Source organism: Canis lupus, chromosome 27 (genome assembly GCF_048164855.1).
Source record: "Canis lupus baileyi chromosome 27, mCanLup2.hap1, whole genome shotgun sequence".
In the NCBI taxonomy this organism is placed as follows: domain Eukaryota; kingdom Metazoa; phylum Chordata; class Mammalia; order Carnivora; family Canidae; genus Canis; species Canis lupus.
Window position 1 is genome coordinate 44,160,212 of NC_132864.1, and position 14,550 is coordinate 44,174,761.

Sequence of the window (14,550 nt, forward strand, 5' to 3'; positions counted from 1 at the left end):
TCCAAGCTCTGACTCCTCTGCATCAGTTGAGGTGTACGTATGATTTAGTTCATTTCGTGGATTATTCCCTTTCACCGGGCAGTTCTGTGTTAACATTCTCTGGGTTGACGATTTCCAAGAACGAGTGCATTCAGCAATAATTCAGTGATAGCTGCGTGATTAACATTTCACAACTCACTGGTACTCTTGGATTTATCTCAGCACAAAGTAAATAACTTCATTGTCAGGGAGTCAAAAGAGATGAATGAGACCACTTGTCCTAAAAACAGTTTTAAAAACCATGCTTTCTTCAGAATAGGATTTTTTTTTTTTTTTACATTTGCTCAGAACTTCACCTCCAATCCTAGCATACTTCAACAGATTTCAAATTGCTAAGGAAGCATAACTCTAAGTCCTTCTCCAAGATAAGTGCATCTTCATAACTCTTAATTCATCAAGGCGGTAAGATAGGTCACTAACAGGAGTGATGAAATGTTACGAGACTGCCAGCTATAAAACGTTTTCGGACCACAATCTCTTATATCAAACATGTACCCAACCGAGAAGAATAAGGTTTCTCTTCCACATCTTTTACATTCTCTCCCAAACCAGCTCAGAAGACAAACAAACTGAAAGATACAGAAAAAAAAAAAAAAAAAAGTAAATAAAATCACTGGTTGTTCCCAGCTATGTCTTTCTCCTTTTCTCCCTTAAATACCAAACACTTTTCAAGATGTCTGGACCTCCCACTTACAGCTCTAACAGGTGAATGTGGATTCTATCACCTAGGGAACATCTCCCTGCCTCTCATCCAGGTCCTACATCCCCAATCTTCTCCTCCCTTCCAATTAGTATTTCATGGAACCTCTGACTCTGTCCTACAGGAGCGCCTTGCGTTCCCAGAAACCACACGCTCCTGGTGGTCTCCTGTGGCTCTGCTGTCCCCTTCCAGCCTTGTTAGTAGCTCTTTTTCTCTCCACCTTTAAATTTAAAAAACAAACAAACAAAAACAAAACAAAACAAAAAAACAGTAACAACACTAAGGTCCTAGCCTAGGCTCTCTTCTCAGTGATGAACCCTCTCTCCCGTCTTAGGGATCTGTCCACTCCAGCACATGGATTTGCCAGGGGAGACAACGACTTCCAAGCTTTCATGTCTAGAGCATATCTCCATCCCCATATCATATCTGCTTATTAGACATCTCCATTCAGATGTGCCAAAATTCACAAGAAGCGTGGAATCTCCCCATCGCCTCCACTCTCCGCTACAGCGTTTACGCAGCCAGTGTTCTCCCTTTACATGAAGATAGTCCCATCTGTATAATCGCTTGAGTCAGAAATCTGGAAGCCACTCTGGGTCCCTAACGTTTTCTCACTTCCCCTCAAATCGAGGGGAACAGGTCCAGAACATATTTCACATTCATTCTTTATTCTCCGACCACTGGGCATCACGATCATTGCTCTTCAAAACTGGAGCCAAAGACTCCAAACTCTCCATTCCTGCCTCTCTTCAATCTACTCTGCATATTGCAGAGGGATATCTGAAAAGCATTTCTGATTGAGTCACTGTTTAGTGACATTTTATTTATTTATTTATTTATTTATTTATTTATTTATTTATTTATTTTTATTTTTAGTGACATTTCTGATTTAAGTCACCACTTAGAATCCATTCATATTTTCTGCAGTCTCTTAAAATGTGGCCTCATTCTTCTCTACAGAGTCACTTCACAGCGCTCTTCTCTTGACTGTATACATCAGTGACTGAACATGTTCATGTAGTGCTCACAAATGCTATTTTTTTCTGCTGGAAAAAAAATGATTTTTATCTCCTGCCCACACTCTGTACACATTCTATACGCCCAACTAATTTTTATCTGTTCCTAAATTCTTAAATATTTCAAGCTCCTGAACATTTAAACTACCTTATTCTCTAAGCTACTGTATATGTCTCCATAATACAACATTGTGTATTTTGTTATTTATTCCTATATTTGTTGTTCAGTGTCGATCTTGTCCACGGGATCACAAGTGTGATAAGACCAAGAACTAGGGCTCCCTTTTAATCCCAGCACAATGACTGGAAGTATCTGTTTAATTGAATGTTTTTTTTTTTTAATAATAATTTTACTTGATGGAGAAAATATGGAAATGTCAATACAGAAAAAAAAATTAAACATGTGTATGTAACATGTAAGACCTTTGACCAAAATACCTGCATGTGATTTTTATGTAATTCTCACAATAATGTCACAATGTAATCGCCTTAGTCAGTTTGGGTGGCTCTAACAAAAATACCACAGACTAGAGTGGCTGGAGTAACAAATGTTTATTTCTCATAGGTCTGGAGGCACGGTTGAGTTCTTGGTGGAAGCACTCTTCCCAATTCATAGAAATACACCTTCTTGCTGTATCCTCACGGGAGGGAGGGGGCAGGAAGGGGGAGAGAGAACGCATGCTCTGGTCCCTTCCTCCACCCTTTGGGGTACCAATCCCAACCAGTCCCCATACAGGGGCTCTACTCTCATGACCTCATAGAACCTTAATGACTTCTCAAAATCCCAACCTCCAAATACCATCACATTGGGAATTAGGGCTTCAACATATGGATTTGGGGGGGAATCAAACATTCAGTCCATGGCAGCAGTCAATATTATTTCCATAATTAGAGAAAAGAAAGCTGATCTCAGAGAGAAATGATCTTGGAGTGCCTTGCAGGTGGTAAATGGTGAAGTCCTAACCGTACGATAGGTCTTTTCTGATCCAGCCACCACTTTCTACAGCAGAACAAAGGCTCTTATTATTCCCTTCCTACTCCATACATCAGCTCTAGTGCATTACTGCTGTCCCCCTACTACATATGTTCCCGCTTCGGGGTCTGTCTACCTGGTTCCACATCTCCTACAACACTTTTTCTCTCTTGATCTTCACTCCAACTCCTAGACATGGGACATTTGGCTTCACCCTCGGATCTTCAACATCTCAGCTAGAGTCAGCAATACGACAGCTTCTTTATCTCACCCAATCCTTAGTGAAATGCTTCTCTTGGGGGCAACCAGGTGGCTCAGTGGTTTAGCGCGACCTTCAGCCCAGGGCCTGATCCTGGAGACCTGGGATCAAGTCCCACGTCAGGCTCCCTGCATGGAGTCTGCTTCTCCTTCTGCCTACATCTCCGCCTCTCTCTCTCTCTTTGTGTGTCTCTCATGTATAAATAAATAAAATCTTAAAAACAAAAATAAATGCTCCTCTTGTACACCAGTAGACCACCAGGAACATATATCCTGTGTAGTAAATGTTTACATATCTCCTCCGTAAACTGCAAGCTCCTACGTTGTCCTTAGCATTATATTCCTGGTACTTAAGGAAGTGCCTGACATATGGAAAATGCTTTCTAATATATCCACATGGTATTAAATAAATGGATGCAAAAGCCCGTATTCAAATGCAGGTCTGCCTCTTTCATTGCTCATGACTTTGCAGTGCATGCAGAATAATTGGGAATGGTTGTAACTGAAATCTAGTGGATCATTTGAGGTTCCATGAGATGCTGAGTGAGAAAGAAAGACATAATTATTAAGTTAGAATCATTTCAAGGCACTTTATTAGTTGTTTAGGGAACAACCATTTCAAAGCACCAGAAGGCTAACATAAATCACTGTGTCAAAACACCAGCCACGCTCATGGACATAAAGGTTTTTCAAAGGGAAATGAGAAAACTAACACTTTTTTATGCCCTTTGATTTATGTGGGCAGGGGGAAAAAAAAAAAAACTATTCTCAACTCAACAATATATTTGTGGTCATTCCTAAGAGAATAAACAAAAGCTACAGAAATGTACTTTTGTTAGACCAAAATAAATGAAATAAAAATAATATATAAAATTAACAGTAAGTAAATGTGAATATCTCCCCATAGGGTAGACTTACACAGGTCTGCTATATTACCATGCTGTGATTAAAAAAAAAAGGAATAAAAATATGCAACAAAGAAATACTCCTTAGATGATTACAGGATAGATTATTTTCCTTAAGGATTTTTAAATTTGTTTTAGAGAGGGAGAGGGTGGAAAATTAGTTGGTGGGGGGTGTGGAGGGAGAGGGAGAGAATCTTCAGGCAGACTGTGCTGAGAGCAGAACTAATAAGGGGCTGGATCCCAGGACCTCGGATCTTGACCTCAGCTGAAACCAAGAGTCGGAGCCTTCACAGACTGAACCACCCAGGAGATGCTGGGCCACCCCAGTGTCCCATCAGGGGTGCCCCTCTCCTTCCATGGCTTTATTATCTAATGGTATAAAATGTGGTGATTTGACCGTTTCAAGGCACACTCACCTCATGGTACCCTCCTCTTTACTTCATGGGCTGCAGTGTTACCCAACAGAAGCTCATATATTTCCTTTTATCTTAATAAAAGTAAGCCTTCCCTTCTGTGTATTCTTTGAATTAACATGTTGACTTCTTTGTACTTAGCTGTAGTGAAAGCAACCTAAACCCTAGCTATCATCCATGCAAATCTTCGAACAAGGGCCAGACTTTGGTGTGATCTGCCTCATTAAAATACTATTTAAATTTTTTTTTAAATAAAAAATAAAATAAAATACTATTTAATAGGGACACCTGGGTGGCTCAGTGTTGAACATCTGCCTTAGGCTCAGGTTGTGTTCTCTGGGTCCTGGGATCGAGTCCCACCTGCTTCTCCTTCTGCCTATGTCTTTGCCTCTCTGTGTCTCTCATGAATCAATAAATTAAATCTTTAAAAGAAAAACTATCTAATATACTAAGAAACTGCATTATAGTTCTGACATTAAATGTACAGAGTATATTAAAGGAAACGTCCAGAAAATTCAATATGAGAATATAATGCAATAAGGTCTTTCTGTGTGAAAGCGCCCATAGTATACTACACCTGAGGAGTCGTCTTAGAAGCTCTAAAAATAATTGAGCTACGTGGTATAGAACAATCTCCATGAATCTTTTACAGTCAATGTTATCATCTCCACTCTAAGAATGAGAAATGCAGCCTTGATGATACAGAGTTAACTTCCTGGGATCAAACAGCTGCTAAATGGTAAAGCAAGATAATCAATCTGCCTGTCTCCAAAACTCACATTCTTAATCATCTCTCTCAGTGGCCTCAATGTTAAAGAAATCCAAAGTCAGTATTAATTTGCCAGAGAGGCAAGATTCATCCTGTGGCCCAGAGCATCACTTCAATACCGCCGCCCTGGATCTTTACCAATGAGACACTTCCATTGGTAAGTGAAATATTAGCAAGATGCAAAATTGATGGTTATTTCAATAAATTCTTCACACCAAATCTACTAATGAATGACACACCATGCCCTTGGAGTGACTATGAGGCCCACAGAGGGCCTTAACCCAGTGTATTCTTGTACAGCCCATCATCCCATTTCCATACACGAAATGCTGGCATTACCAAGAGTGTTAAAGCGCTCATATGGTGACACAACACCCGGAAGGTCTTTTCATTTTGCTAGGCTCATGTGTATCTGTTACCACTATTACAATCCACTTTATATTCATACATATGTTAAAAGCATACAATTCATTCTCTCTTTAATTATAATTATTTATGCGCCTAAACACCTCAGAGGACAGGAAACCACATTAAGGAAGGGAAGGAAGGGACACTATTTCATTCTTATTTATATCTTCCTGGCTAATAAGCACACAACTTAGTACATATTTGCTACTGCAAAGTCTGTTGTATCAAAATCTAGATTTTTTTTTTTTTAAGATTGTATTTTTTGGGGACGTCCTGGGATCGGGCTTTCTGTGAGGAGCCTGCTTCTCCCTCTGTCTATGTCTCGCCTCTCCATCAGCATCTCTCATGAATAAATACATAAAATCCTAAAAAAAAAATATTTATTTGGGAGAGAGAGAGACAGAGATAGTGACAGAGATAGTGAGAGAGAACACTAGTGGGAAGCAGGAGGAGAAGCAGGCTCCCCAACTCAGGAATTAATCCCAGAACCCCGGGATCATGACCTGAACTGATGGCAGACGGTTCACCGAATGAGCCACTCAGGTGTCTCTAGAATTTTTTTTAATCTTCTCCATTTTTCATCATCTGTGTAATCTAGATTATTTTTGTTTAATCTACCTATCTATCATCATGTATTGATTAAGGTCTAGTTTAAAATGTTCACATGACAAGTCTCCATTTAGAATGGAATTTTATTTTTTTATAATGGAATATTTTTAAGGAAAAAGTTTATATTTATTCAGGAAGAGAGTCAAATAAAATTAGGGTCTGCTCATTAAAAGTATTAAGTGACTACTAATGGTGGCAAATTGTGCCTTTCAGAGATCTGTATCTCTTATGTCTTTCTTACAGCGTGTCCCTCTCCCTATTAAGAGACAGAGCCCATGAGCTCCCCCCTTGAACCTATGCTGGCTGACACTCTAACTCCAGTGCAAGTGACACTATGTGACTTTCGAAACTAGGGGATAAAGGCCTTCCAGGTTCCATCTAGGTCTCTTGAGATGATAACTTGGAGTCCTGAGCCATGATGAGACCAGGCCGAGAGACTATAGGAAGATCTGTAGGATTACTTGGGTACAAAGACACACCCGGACAGCTCTCTCAGGTCCTGCCCTCACCCTACTCCCCGTGTGAGCTCCATTTACCATCAGACTGCAGCACTGAGACCCTGGCCCAAAACTGCTAGCTAAGGACTTCCCAAATGCTCCAACTCACAGAAACCATGAGAAATAATAAAATTTTTATTGTTGCTTTAAGCTATTACATTTTCAGGTGATTTGTTATACAACGCGAGTCACTAGAACACTGATTTTTCTTGGAACATAAATTCTTTCAGAACAGCATCTGGGGACACAATTAAGTACCTGCAAGTAGTAAAGAAGTAAAATAAAATACTTGCTGATGGTCTGATCGGATTCATTTAGGACATGCAAGGTCTTTAATATTACATTTTAAAAATTCATGATAACTAATATAAAGGACACAGCAACTCTCATAATCTTATATGTAAAAAAAAATAACATTCAATTAGTGTACCTTATCTCCCTTGGTCATATTTTGAGTCTTTAACTCATAACGCTTGTTCATATTCAATCATGTGTGATGAGCTGAACTCTAAAAGCCTAAAATTCTTTGCCATGCTTTGCAAGTGATAACTGACTTTCATTCAGCTTCATCTGTTGAAAAAAAATTGAAGCTTATATAATTTCCTCACCTTAAAAAGAGATTTGTAGATATTATAATGTCCATGATTTTAGAGGTTATTTTCTCATTAAGATTTAGTAATGATAAATAATACATTAGGTAGGGTGTTTTATGTAGTTTTTTTTTAAAACATTTCTTAGTTTCACTAATGTTTCTACGTAATTTTTATGCTTAGTGTAGGTAGCATCCAACAAAATGGAATAAAAGGCATAAGTATTAAAGAGACTGTCTACTACAAGAAATCTATATTAACTGTGGAAATCACCTCCCTTTATTATATGACTTATATGTGCCCGTAGGAGGTAACAAGTTTAATATATTTAAATGTCAAACTTGTCATGTGACTAAGGTCAATCATAATTTTTCTCCACAAAGAAGGCAATGCTATAGATTTTTCTAGAATGCTCTTTCTATCCCTCTTCTGTTTTATAATGCCGATGATGAATATCCTCTAACCTTGAGAGGAAGCGTACTTGGAAGTAGTATCAACTGCTGCCAAGACCAGTTTTCTGAAAAAAAAAAAAAAAATTCAAGTGATGGGCAAGAAATTAATATTAAGGTCTGGAAGTGTGCAAATACATGAAAAGTTCTGCTATCGTTCCAGAAACCATTCCAAAAGCGACAAGGAACATAATCTTAGCAGGGCAAGAGGAATTCATTCAAGATCCTTCTGATGGGATGAGAGGCTTGGAGAACTCAATGTAGACGTGAGCGTGAACACACCCTGCCATTCTGCAACTCAGCACATCGACTCTCCCCGAGTGCTCTTGCTCCAAGCACCGCACGCTACATGAAGTGGTTCACTCACTGGCATGAAGAGAAGTTTTGTTTCTTAGATTTCTCAGACATTCATTCCTCTTGCTGCCAACTTGACTGCACATCAGTGCTCTCACTCGGCCTTCTTGGATGCAAGAACCTAACACTCCATCATTCTTTTCAGGTTCTTTCTGTTCTAAAAACTGTTCTACAGTTGAAAGAAATCATGCAGATCAAAATTGGTCCTGCCTGGTTCAATCATTTTTTTAAAAAGTTTTCAGGGGGCCCGTGGGTAGTGCAGTCAGTGGAGCCTCAGACTTTCGGTTTCAGCTCCAGCCATGACCTTGGGGTTGTGGGTTCGAACCCAATGGTGGGCTCTACACTGAGCATGGAGTAAACTTAAGTTTCTCTCTCCTTCTCCCTCCACTGGTAGGGACAGTGGCAAGTTACCTTTTGCAAGGCCTAAAATTTAGACAATTTTCTGACTTTCTTTTAAAAAAAATACAAATTTACAAGTGTAAAATTAAGAACAGAAGTGGACATTTATTTAACATGAGAAAATAAATTATGAAGGTGCCTGGGTGGCTCAATTGGTGATGTGTCTGCGGTCAGCTCAGGTCATGATCTCAGGGTCCTGGGATAAGTCCCACATCTGGCTCCCTGTTCAGGGGGGAATCTGCTTCTCCCTCTGCTCCTCACCCTGCTTGTGCTCTCTCTCTCTCTCACTCTCTCTTTTTCAAATAAATAAGAATTGCTAAAGTAAATTTCAAAAATAAAAGCTAATTACATTTTTAATAGTTGGTCTATGCCACTAACATCATAATGTCCAGACTGGTTTTTTTTTCAAAATAATAAGCACACATGATACAAATCACTAGTACTTAATTTTCTTACGTGTTTTGGCCTCATGATCCTTGATTGCTTCTTGAGAGACAGCAATTTTGTTGTACCGATATCTCCAGTGATAATTGAAAGATAATTTAGTCTTGTAGTTACTGTGATTGATCTTGTTATTGAGACCACAGACGTTCCCTTTGCTGCACAACTGTAAATTTCGAGTACTCTTGTCAAATTTAATAAATTCTCTATCAAGTTTCTGTTTTGTAGGAAGTGTAGGATTTGGAATTTAAAGCAGTGTTGTTTGTTTTGTCTTGGTGTGGGGTTTTATTGACAGGAGGATTCATCTTAAACAGTCTCAGCAGTATTGATATCCATCAACTACTTTGCTCCGGTCCTGGGAAGGGCCCATGAGGTCAGGGCTAGCGTCAGGTGAAGTGAGTGAGGCAATCACCCTGCACACATTTGGGAGTCCCCAAAATGCAATAATCAAGATAAATAATAAGATAATATTTTAATGCAATGTTTTGAAGGAAACACCAGCACACACACACACACACACACACACATACACACACACAAACCTGTAGGTACACATTTCCGTTTTGCCTCAGAGTCCAGCATGAGATGAGAACACCAGGTGTGTTTTATAGCTGGGGACATAGACTCAGAGCATCTGCTTAGGTTCTGGCGAGGGCTAAGAACAAGGGTAACATCCCAGCTTTGCTCAAATCACTTCATGGCAGTTCTGCATCCACTTCCAACACCTTTATATTATGTACCTTTTATATTATTGTTATTCATGCTAAATTAAGTGAAACATAGACGGAGTTGAGTAATCATAGGTAAGAAGCATCAAAATTGAATCCAGCTTTTTTTTTTTCTGATCTTAAAACCAGAGCTACTAATGGTTATTCTATCCTGTTGTAATGATCTGTTTTGTCAGTGAAAAATAAGCCATATGATGACAAATCTTGTATCAAATTGCACTACTCTGCCTCATTTTATGCAATGGGAGCTCATTTCTGCACATAATTTTGAAGTTAGAAAAACCTAAAGAAAATCGTTTAATGTCTCAAAAAATGATTAAAAAATACTTGTTTTTGAAAAGCTTCATACAACCTAAGAAATGATACTTGATTAGACTTCTGTAGAGTCTTCTTGAATCCATCTATGCAATTTCCCTTCTGTGCATTCCCAAGGGAAAGGACGAAAGAATTTATTTTCAATTGCATATAAATCTACAACTTGTCAAGCACACTATCAGACGCTGCCATATTCCCACTGTCAAAGTGTATTAGAACTATCTCTTTATGGTTCTCAGGTTTCCAAGGAATGTCGTACATCTTCTGTCTAAATGTGTGTGGAAGACTTTCCACAGGGCTGCTGTCATTAAACCTGAGAGGTGTTATTTCCTTTTCTTACTGCTCTTAGTCCTTGTAAAAATTTCCCACTCATTTATGGATTCCAAAGTATGGCCCCAGGATCTAAGTGTGTACTTGGATGCACGTATCGAAGCCCACTACAGCAGGGGACGCTAAATCATAGTTAAGAATGAGCAAGAAACCAGAAGTAAAATCCCTGCTTGACCAAATTTACTGTCATCTTTTTAAGGTCCCTCAGAGAGAAAAAACAAACAAGCAAAACAAACACAAACTCAAAAAAGCAAACAAACAAGACCCAGCAACAACTGTGGAAGACATGGCAGGCAGCTAGGTGCCTGGTACGGTTAATTGGGGCTTTTTCCCACCTGCTACTCTGAAGAAAGAGCAAGAACAACCAGGCTTCAGTACATCAGGCATCTCTCTCCACCCATTACCATGATTTCTGGTCTAAATAACAAGGTCCCAAAGGCTTCTTCTGCTAGCTCCGGTCAGGTGTGCCAACTGACACGTCTTAGAACAGAAAGAAATGGGAACACAAAGGTATGGAAGGCAAGAAGGTAGACCTGGTTCTGGCTCACTCTCCTGACTTTGTCGACTTGACCAAATGGACGCCAGCAGCCCAGATAGGTTCTCCTTTGTCTCCATGGGAAATAAACAGTAGATCTTCATTTAACCCCATATTTCAGAGAAAAGGCACACAGAGAGAATATATGAGTAGAAACGTTATCATCGTTTCCTCTTGAAATATGAAAAGGTCATGTTTCGTTTTTTTTTTTTTTTAATTTAAAAAATTCTATTCACACAATGTGAATATTCTTCATGTCTGGTAAGATCCTAACCCCAGCCACGTTGACTAATCAGTAAATATTAGTGATATATTCACAGATATCACCAATATGTTCCTTTTTGTGTGCTCCAGTATGACGTGGGTCAGTGGTATTAGAGACTTGGTACATAGTGCACTAACGCATAAACCATCAGGAAGCCCCATATTCTCTGTAATATATTCGCTAAGCATGGAGCCTGTTCTTGCAGCCTCTAATCTTGAATGATTTATTGAACATGTAAGTCTGTCATGGCATCAGATTAGAATTTTTCAGAGCACTTTCAGAGCAGCTTTTAAATAAAATTCTATTCCATGCAGAGTATTCCTCTCCAGTAAAACATTGCCTGATGCCTCAGGCAGAGTTAGTAATTCTGTGTACTCTACATTATTGTTTAAAATCTTTACCCCTTACATGGCAGCAAACTTATCTTTTTATATTTGTATCACCAGAACCTAGCAAGGGCCTAATTTCCTTATTACAGACTCAATTAATGTTTGTTAACTGAATAAGCTAATCAATCAATCCAAAGGTCTGATATCTGGTAACTTTCTATCAGCCTTAGATTGCTTTGTGGAAATTTTTCCTGACATTAAGATAGTTTAATAAAAGTATGGTTAATCGCATGAAAGTTAATTATGTTCAACATGGACTTAAAATGGTAGATGTGTGAGAAGAATATAAAATGGCAAGACACAACTGAAATAAGAAAATCTGAAATGAGGTGAGTCCACTTGAAAGAAATAATTTAAATTAAAAAAAAAGAAAGAAAGAATTTATAGATCTATTGAGGCACTATGCCACATCATATATACGGAATATGAAACCAAGGAAGTTGCAAGTTAACTTTGGTTTTACACTTAAAACCAAAATTTATATGTTGAGGTAAAAACTTCAAGTCAACAATGAATCATAATTCTCCACTGTATCATGCAAATAGGCTACAAGATAAAACAAGTAATAAAACAGCACTAAATAAACATCTATCAGTAATCACTCTGAATGTAAATGGGCTAAATTCTCCAATCAAAAGACTTAGGGTAACAGAAAGGATTAAAAAAAACAAAAAACAAACAAACAAAAAAAAACAAAGACCCATCTACATGCTGCTTAGAGGAGACTCATGTTAGACCTAAAGGCACCTGCAGATTGAAAATGAGGGGGTGGAGAAACACGTAATATGCAAATGGAAATTTAAAAAAAAAGCAGACGTCAAAAAAAAAAAAAAAAGCAGGCTAGCAATACTTATATTGGACAAACTAGACCTCAAAACAAAGGCACTATGTAATCAGAAACAGGACAATGGCATGCATGTTCCCCATCCACACTTTCATAGGTCAAAGCAAAAGCTGACAGGAGACAGAGAGGTGCTGGATGGGAAGAGGAGAGCCCACTGGTAAAGGCTGAGTATAGTAAATCAGAGAAAGAATCACCTCCTCCACTTCCCCCCCAAAATTCCATTGACAAAGAAACCAAGGGAGAGGATGTTAAATAGACTATCCAAGTACTAGATAACAAGTAGCAAAAAAACTGCCTATCAAACCTGCATAGATCAGTAGCAAAATTAACAGATATAGGACAATGATAAGCAAGGAATAAGTTGACCTTAGTTTCAATTGTAGTTTTGTGGAGTTTTTGTATTTTATTTTTTATCATTGTGCTTTTAAAAAGGTTTTTCTGTGTCCTCCAATCCCCTAGTGCCCTTCCTTGTCTCTTCCTCGCTTGTAGAAATAGCTTTTTTTCTCAACAGTTGTTCTTTGATACCAGCTTCTTGCATTAGGAGAGTTTAAGAAGTCAGGAAGAGGGGATCCCTGGGTGGCGCAGCGGTTTGGCGCCTGCCTTTGGCCCGGGGCGCGATCCTGGAGACCTGGGATCGAATCCCACGTCGGGCTCCCGGTGCATGGAGCCTGTTTCTCTCTCTGCCTGTGTCTCTGCCTCTCTCTCTCTTTGTGACTATCATAAGTAAAAAAAAAAAAAAATAAAAAAAATAAGAAGTCAGGAAGAGTAGGGGCACCTGGGTGGCTCAGTCGGTTAAGTGTCTGACTCTTGGTCTCGGTTCAGGTCATAAGCTCAGGGTTGTGAGTTCAAGCTTCACATTGGGCTCCATGCTGCGCATGGAGCCTGCTTAAAAATAGAAACAATGAAAATGTAACAGAAGTAAAAAGAATAAAGGCAAGAATAATGATGTTTTTAGATAAAAGAAAATTAAGAGAATGGGTGCCTATAGAACATTATTTCAAAAAAAATGTTAAAGGCAATTATTTGGGCTGAAGGGAAATGAAAATCAGATAGACACTCTGATCTTTAGGGAATAATGAAGAGCATCAAAATTGCAAACATCCAAGTAAATACAAAAGACTATTTTTCCTTTAAGTACATTTTGAACTCTATATCATATTTAAAACAAAACCCAGGACTCCTGGGTGGCTCAGTCAGTTAAGCTTCTGCATTCAGCTCAGGTCATGATCTCAGGGTCCTGGAATTGAGTCCCATGTTGGGTTCCCTGCTCAGCGGGGTGGTCTGCTTCCCCCTCTGCCTCTACCCCTGCTTGTGCTCTCACTCCCTCTCTCAAATAAATAAATAAAATCTAAGAAAAAAAAACCTATATTAATGTCTTATGGGATGCTTTAACGTATATAGACTTCTGAAATCTAGAGCATAAAGAACAGAGTGGGTGATAAATGAACTTAAATCATTGTAATGGTCTACATTTTATGTTCAGTAAAGTAACATTCCCTATAAATAAACTGAAAATCTAAATATATATTGTAAAAAAGTTAATAAATGATTTTAAGCCTGTCAAGACACATCTTAAAAAAAAAAAAAAACGAAAAACAGTAAAATATGAGTGAGGCATTAAAAGGTCCTCACTTTCTCCATCTGCTAAATCATAAAAGGTAGGACGATCTCTACCGGGGAAGGCAGATATAATGTAAGCATATGAGCATCTCCCCTCCCTAGAAAATGTAATTAATATTAGTACTCTCTTTTATTGAACTTGGAAGCAAACTCAAGATTTTAGACACGGCGCTCTATAGATCCATAAGCAATCACTAGGAGTTGTCTCTGGAGATGAAAACCATTTGCCTTTCCTACAAAAAAAAAAACAAACAAAACAAAACAAAACAAAACAAAAAAACATGAAGAGGACTCAAAATTGGGCTTCTGAGTGTGCCAGGAACCAGGTTCCAAGCACGCATACGGGAATACATGTGTTGTAGGGAATGGAAGCCAGGACATGTCTCATGGTAGCAGATGGCCTGACTGCCAGTTCACCTCTGGATGACAGTGGTTCTGCGGCCAGAGCGTGATGTCTGTACCAGCAATGTCATTGCCATGGCCCAAGTGTTTTCTGAAGGAAAAGCTACTCAGCAACAAAGTGCAACAGTCCCTCTCAGGCTACAAGACAGAGTACAAATATTTATAATGGTTTTCAAATGTTTGTTCAAGAAACACTGGAGTGAATGCTTCCACTTTCATAAACTGTCAAGCAAACAACAGATGGCAACATCCAATAATCCCAAACTGGGCGATGTCCGAACCAGTGATTCCAAGATGACCCA

The 14,550-nt window shown here is 38.8% G+C and overlaps 1 long non-coding RNA gene across 1 annotated transcript in view; it reads right to left on the reverse strand.

Annotated features, from left to right (window-relative positions):
• Nucleotides 1-6,759: 6,759 nt before the first annotated feature.
• Nucleotides 6,760-14,550, reverse strand: part of LOC140619086 (uncharacterized) — a 273,781-nt gene continuing 265,990 nt past the window's right edge. The window contains exon 3 of the long non-coding RNA XR_012019004.1: nt 6,760-7,694. This is a non-coding gene — a long non-coding RNA (uncharacterized lncRNA). The remainder of the gene's footprint in view (nt 7,695-14,550) is intronic.